General features: G+C 32.2%; 1 non-coding gene across 1 annotated transcript; it reads left to right on the top strand.

Moving 5' to 3' along the window:
* Positions 1-842: 842 nt before the first annotated feature.
* LOC118349132 lies at positions 843-993 on the top strand. The gene has a single exon (XR_004802122.1). It is a non-coding gene; the product is annotated as a U4 spliceosomal RNA (small nuclear RNA).
* Positions 994-7,675: the final 6,682 nt, after the last annotated feature.

Consider the following 7,675-nt stretch of genomic DNA (forward strand, 5'->3'; position numbering starts at 1 on the left):
GGTTTGATTCGGTTCAAAACCAGTTCGGTCCGATACCAATTCCATTTTTCTCAAAACTGATCAAAATCGCTCATGTTCTAGTTTTTCTTTTTCTAACACTAGACCAGACCGGCTTATATACATATTTTTTAATTTTTTATATTATATAAAATATTTTTTATATGATTTTCTATATAATTATATATAGAAATAAGTTTATATTATAAGCAAAATTGTTGACTAATATAACTAGGGCTATGCAAAATACACGTCGGACCCGTCAACCCGTCTGACCCGATGAGATCTATCCGATAGATAACGGTTTTGCATCAACGTCGGGTCGAACCCGATAAATAACGGGCATACCCGACTCTTACAAAAATAAAACACTTCAGTGTGATCTTCAGACACAAACCTAGCAGCCAAGTCGCCCTTGTTGGTCACTGATGATTGCGAATCGCCTGTTGTTTTAACTGCAACCCACATTCGATGACCATTGATCAGGTAAGATTTTACATAGATTTCATCTGCCCTTCCCCAACTCAAGCAACCTTTCCTCTTCTTCACTCTGCCTCTCACTCTGCCTCTTCTCGCGTTCCTAGAAGTTCATCGTGTTTTCCTATTTCAACAAAACCTGAACCAGATAGTTCGATCAGCCGAGCCCGTGAATACAAAGGCATCGAAGCCCGCAACGACGACGTTTACGGCATCTTTGTGGGCATTGATGGACTCCAATATAACAAGCCAAGCTCTTCGTTCAAGCTCATGCACGACACTACATCGAAGTATTTGATGCGAACGACATTGCGATAGCGTTGGATTTTGTTGGGGTTTTTATTTTGTTGTGATTGAGGAATTGGGTTATCTTTGCGCTTGGGGCAATGACGCAGCTAGTGAGGTTCTAACCGAGGCGCGTCTATTGCTGGTTCAAAACTATTTCCAAACCCCCTCTTCGGCATGTGTTCAACCTTGGCCGTCGAGAATTTCTGGAAGGGCTCCCCTCGAAGTAAAGCTCTACGAAAAAAAAAAAAAAAAAAAAGACTGAGGAATTGGGAAAGTTTTCTCAGAGTTGGTGAATATCAAATGACCCGACTCGCATGTTACGGATCATGTCGTTTCTATCTGAGTATGCAGACGGGTCGGATCGGGTCAAAAAGTAGTGCAGGTTGTAGGCCTAAATATAACATTAAATTTTAAAATCTTATTAGTTATGTATAATATTAATCTAATAACATAAAATTAATCTTATAAATCTTAATCTCACATTTGATATAACATTATCATTAAAAATTTTAATTTTATAACATAAAATTTTAATCAATTTTATCTTAAACATAAATATTTGATTATATGTTATTAATATAAACTATATATATATTAAGTATAAATACATTTTATAGCATAATAAATTATAATATATATTCTTTTTGATAAATACATTTATATACATTTAACCATATACGCTAATATAAAAAGTGTATGTTACCAACATATTATTACTAACATATATAATCAAATATATAAATAAGTTAAACACTAATATATTATCACTAGCATATTATCATAACTAACATATATAATCAAATACTATATCACAATATGATACTATAATATTAGTAATTATACTATATTATCACTAATATATAGTATTAGTAGATAACCATATACATATTATTATATCACTATATAGTGTATAAATATAGTATTAGTACTATATATAATGGGCCATAATGGGCGTGGATTACTAATAGTATATGTTAGTATTAAGTATACTATTAATACCAAGTATTAATACTAAGTATTAAGTATATTAGTATTAAGTATTAATACTAAGTATACTATTAGTAACCAACTATATATTATCATTATAGTTTATAGTATTAGTAGTTATTACTAATACTATATCGCTATATATTATAATATACTATAATATATTAAGGCTGTAAAAATAAACCGGAGAAGTGGAAAGTCGACCCAAACCGGCCTGGACCGGTTGGCTCGGTCCGGGACTGATTCCTCCATTTTAAAAACTGGTCATAATTGGTCTGGTCTTGATTTTATGTTTTCTAAGACTAAACCGGTTCGCATATTTATATATTTTTAATTAATTTTTAATATTATATATAATATTTTTTAATATTATATATATTTTTTATAAATTATAATTATATATGAAATAATGTTATATTATAATTTATAACATAAAATTTTAATTTTAAATATGAACATTTATTTGGTCATATGTTTTAAATATAAAATATATATTAATTACATTTTATGGTTTAATAAATTCTCAACATATTCATTTTGATAAATATATTAGTAATACTAATATACATTAGTATATTAATTACTATATTATCACTAATATATAATAATAGTACTATACCAATAGTATTACTATATACTAATAGTATTAGTGTATTACTAATATATATATATATATATTAATATATATATATAAGTATAAGAGATTAGATATTAATATATATTAAAAATTAAAAAACCGGACCAGAACCAGTAGAACCAGAAGTACATGTATCGATTCTTGAAAATGCAAAATTGATGTATGCCAGTTCGGTCCAAAAATTTATCCAAAATCGGATTAAACCGGATCGGTTACACCCCTATAATATATCACTATATATATAATATATCGAGAATCGGGTCGAAATGGACCAAAATTTGTAAAACCAAAAGTATCGATTTTATAGGTGTAACCGGTACAGTATCAGTTCTTCAAATCTCAAAAAAATTGGTGTATACCAATTCGATTCTAAAATATATCCAAAACCAAACCGGATTGAACCGGTTACACTCCTAATAAACAGTTATCTCTCTCTTCTTTGATTCGTTGTAAATGCAGCATTCTATGGAGAAGATTGTTGATTGAGAAATGATTTAATTATAAAGAGATTTTATAAAAATAAGAAAAATTTTACTCATCATCCTCACACCACATATAATTTTTTTATTTTTTATTTTCATTTTTATTAAATATGTGGTATATGGATTAGGGCTGCACAGAGACCTGACCCGATCTGACCCACAGTGAAGCTGGTTTTAGTTCGACTTGACCCGACCCGTAAATGTTGGATTGGGTCGAACCCGTTTGTCTTGCTTTTTATCGTCTTTCTCACCCGTTCACCTTCATTTGCAGACCCACGCCCCTTTCTTTTCTTGCTCCTCTGCAAACTCAGCCTCTCCCACATCGTCCGTTCCTCCTCTTCCTCTTCCTCTCCTCTACAGCTCAGCCTTTCCCCTCCAAAACCTGCCCTCCCTCTGCAGCTCAGCGTTTCCCCTCCCAAACCCACCCTTCCTCTTTTGGTACAACTTGAGGGGCTCCACGTAGTCCTCGAAGTCGAGGGTGGTCAGGGCCCACCGCGCACAAATCATCGCCGTTGATCGTCGCTTCTACCTCTGGAACTTGTCGGATGCCTCACCGATGATGAAGCTTATGATGTATTTCATTTTCTTTGTGATGTATTTCATTTTCTTTGAGATCTAGTTCAAGATCTATTTAATTTTCTTTGAAATCATCGACGACCTTCACCTCGGGAGGAAGCAGAGGTTTTGCTTGATTTATTTTCAAAGAAAAATGTAAAACTGTTGATTTCTTGGTGGGTCTGATTAGCAGTGGGAAATCCGTCAAAGATCGACGGGTTTTTGCGAGTAGCTTGTTCAAAATTTGCCGAAGATCGACGCAAGATCAAATCCGTTGGTGATTGGTTTCAACCGACAACAGAATTATCGAACCCGATGAACCGGACCCAATGAACCCGACTATTGTCGGGTGAATCCAATCGGGTCATGCAAGTTGATCGGCCCATCAGGCTTTTTGCACAGACCTAGTATGGATGATGAGTAAAAGAAATCAATTAGTTTAGAAAGAATACTAAATAATAATAAAAAGTGTGGTGTGTGAAGATGATGAGTAATAAACCTCTAAAAATAAATTTACAAATTGATATGTATTGATTTTATATGTTTGATTATAAAATTATTTTTATTATAAAGTAAATTTAACATATTATATAAAATTATATTAATTTATAAATTTAATTTTATTGAAATTTGTTTACAATGATAACAGTTCTATCATTAATTTGATGTGGAATTATTCTTGCACATTAATGGGAAACTTTCAAGTAATTCAAGCAAAAGAATTAGAAATAAATCAGTAGCTCAACTTTTATATATTCGACCAAAAATTCATTTCGGTGAAATTCGAATTACTTTCAACGAAAGAATCGAGTTACTTTTCGATTTGAGACTTTACTTTTGAAGAAATGGTCCCGAATTTTTGTTTTGAATGACTTTTTTTTTTTAATAATTAAAGAAGTATTTTTTAATAATATTGTGAATTTTTATTTTTTTAAAATATTTATAATAATTAAAAAAATACATAAAAATAAATAAAAATAAAACATAACACTTCTTCAGGCCACTTTTTTCTGTGGCCGCAGCGGAACTATTACTTATGGAAAATGCTATTTCTCCAGAAGATTTTCACCAAAAATTTCTACCGAAAATATATTTTATATATATTTTATTTTTTTATTTTTACTTAATGATTAAGGAATGTTTTTAAATGAATTTATGATTTTTTTATATTTTTTAAAATATTTAAAGTGTTTAAAAAAATGATTGAAAAAAAAGCAAAAAAAAAAAAAAAAAAAAACATTTGCCTTTCGGTAGAAGATTTCGGTGGAAATCTTCTGTGATTGTAGCAGTTCTCATTACTTTTTGACCTCAAACCACAGTTACGAAGTGACGATTAAAGTAATTGGTACTATGATGTCCAGCGGTGACAGCTGGGCATGTCCTTTATGTTAGATGTTATGTTTTAATTTTTAATTTACTTTTAGATATTTTTAAAAGATAAAAGATATATTTATATATTAAGGATTGATTTTATTACATAAAATTAAATTATTTTATTTTATTTCATATAATTATTATAAAATTAAATTTTCATATAAAATATAATAAATAATTTAACTTTTTTAATTTTTAAAATAAAAATTATATTATAATAATATTTTATTAAATTTTTAACAAAATATCACATTTTATTTCATCTTAATTATGTATCCAAGCGAAACGTAATAGTTGCTTTGTTTAAGAAAATTTTAAATATATTAGGAGTATAAAGGCAAGATCATTGATATACCATCATTATCAAAAACAGCCCGTGACATCACTGACATAAAAAGTGATACCACGGACTGGAATTTTTGACCCTTGCCATCCATCTATTTCACGATGAGTAATGATATATATATATACAATATATTATATAATACATTATATAATAATATTATAAAGTAAGAATATTTTTATAAAATAAAAATATTTTTATAAGATATTTTATAAAAATAATCTTGATTTAAAATATAATTATATAAAATATTATGAAAAATATTGTGTATAAATATTTCAAAAAATCTTTACAATCTCCTAACACTCCACATTTCATATTATTTTTAATTTTTATTATTTTTTTCTTTTATTAAATATTTATTATATGAATAATGAATAAAAAATTTGAAATAATTTAAAAAGAATAAACTCAAAAAAATTTTTTTTAAAAATATTAAAAATTTAAAAAATTTAAAAAAATGTGGAGTGTGGTGGAGGTTGTGTAGCAATACTCTAAATATTTAGCTTTCACGATAGCTGACTGCACGCTCCCAGACCTAGAAGAAGGAATCTATAGTACATGCATTATGCATATGGCTTTTACTTTACAAAAATCATTCGTGGATATCTACTCTACAGCATCACTTTCCACTACTAGTTTCAGATTATCGAAATCCTCTACCCAATTTTTTTTTTAATTTTTTATTTGGTGATTAAGTAAGTATTTTTAAATAATTAAATAATTTTTTTATTTAAAAAAATATCTAAATAGTTTTAAAAAATGTTCAGAGTAAAAGTATAAAAAAAATTAAAAAAAAATTTTAACTGATTGATCGGTAGAGGAATCCTATGTGGACGTAGCAGCGTCCCATACATGTACTCTATCTGTTTCAACTTTCCATTGTATTTAGTTATTGTACTGCAAGGGTGTCACCCATCAGTGGGCCCGCAGCTAAATTCTATTTTTTAAATATTCTTAAATTTTTTTTTTTTTTAAATCAATACATTAATAGTGAATTGCTTAATTATTAAAAAATAAATAAATACATAATCGGTGAAAATGAAGAGATAAAATAAGAAAGCATACTATCATTTTCCATTTGGTAAACATCATAACATTATTCTATAGACGCACACAAGTTGATCGAAGACTTAGGCCACAATGGGTAGGAGTGAAAGCACTCTCATGAATGATCTGTACAAGGACGACTTGGCTGCAGTAGAAGATGAAGTGTCTGCAAAAGTAATTGGTGCAGTACTCATTTTGGCGTTTGTGTTTCTGCTGGCGTATGTTGCAGTCACTCTATTTTTTGGCTTAAAAACTGCCGCAGCAAACAAGATGTAAGGGGATTTCCCCCTCACTCACAAGCCTTCTAGTCCAAGGCCCAAACTTTCCCACGAAACAACTCGCCTACAAGGGAAAGTAAGAAATGATGGCTGATGGGATGGATAGGCCTGACGCCACTCGGCTGCATCCCGCTCATGGGGACTCGTATAAGGCAGAACATGAAAGACGAAGAACATTTAATCTTTTGACAAGGGAATATCGACGGACTGCAAATAGGGCCTGCGAAATAAAGCGATTAGGAAACCACGTTGCATTAATGGAATCACTACCCGAGCAACATGTCGCATCAATAGCACCACTACCCGAGCAACACCCCCAAAAAAAAAAAAAACTCTCGTATAAATAGTGATTCCTATGTAAGAGAAAAGTTCTCAAGACTCTCTTATTATTTACAAACTTCCAAAATATTCTACTAACTTTAGCATTGGAGACTCCCCGACCCTAAGGCCACCCTCTCCCAGCTTTTCTCTTCTTCATTTTTGCAAGCCCAGCTTTGAAGATGGAAAATGGGGGTCCTGGGCAACTCCACGCAGCTAAGCTCGGACCAGGTTCCTGTTGAGATGGAGAATGTGGGGCTTGGGAGTTGTGGTACCTTTGATGCTTAAGTTACTTTCAGTGTAGGAGAGAAATAGAGAAATAATCAATCAAGAAAGATGAGAGTTGAAGTATTGAAGAGTGTGAACCCCTTCCCTGGCCGTGGAGGGGGATATTTATACCTGACTGGGTGGCTCCTCAAGGTGGAGGTAATGGGTGTGGCATTTCGTACGGGGTCGGGTGTCCCTGCCACTTACCTACCGTGCTGCAGACCAGTCAGACCTGATTATGGCTGTCTCTGACACCCCAAGAGGTATGTCGTGGCGTGCCGAACCCCGGGATGCATTAAATCCGGCGTGGCTCCCTTTCTTGGCATGCTCGCCTTTGTTCCATTAATGCATCGTAGTCTTGGTCAGGCACGTCCACCTCTCTAACCCATATGGACTCCAGGATTCAGGGTCAGGGGATGTCCCTGATTGTCGGCCAGTAATGGTGTCAGACTGTCCTGCCTTTCGTGCTTTTGTCAATGTACTCTGTCAGGTTGCTTCTCTTCTTGGGCCTACTTGGCCCAGCCCAGACCTTATCCTTAGACTAAAACCCGACCCTGGGAATTACTCCCCTCATATTACCCTATGAATTTCCAGCATACTTGTAGGGTGGGAATTGAAAAGA

This window comes from Juglans regia, chromosome 7 (assembly GCF_001411555.2).
Source record: "Juglans regia cultivar Chandler chromosome 7, Walnut 2.0, whole genome shotgun sequence".
In the NCBI taxonomy this organism is placed as follows: domain Eukaryota; kingdom Viridiplantae; phylum Streptophyta; class Magnoliopsida; order Fagales; family Juglandaceae; genus Juglans; species Juglans regia.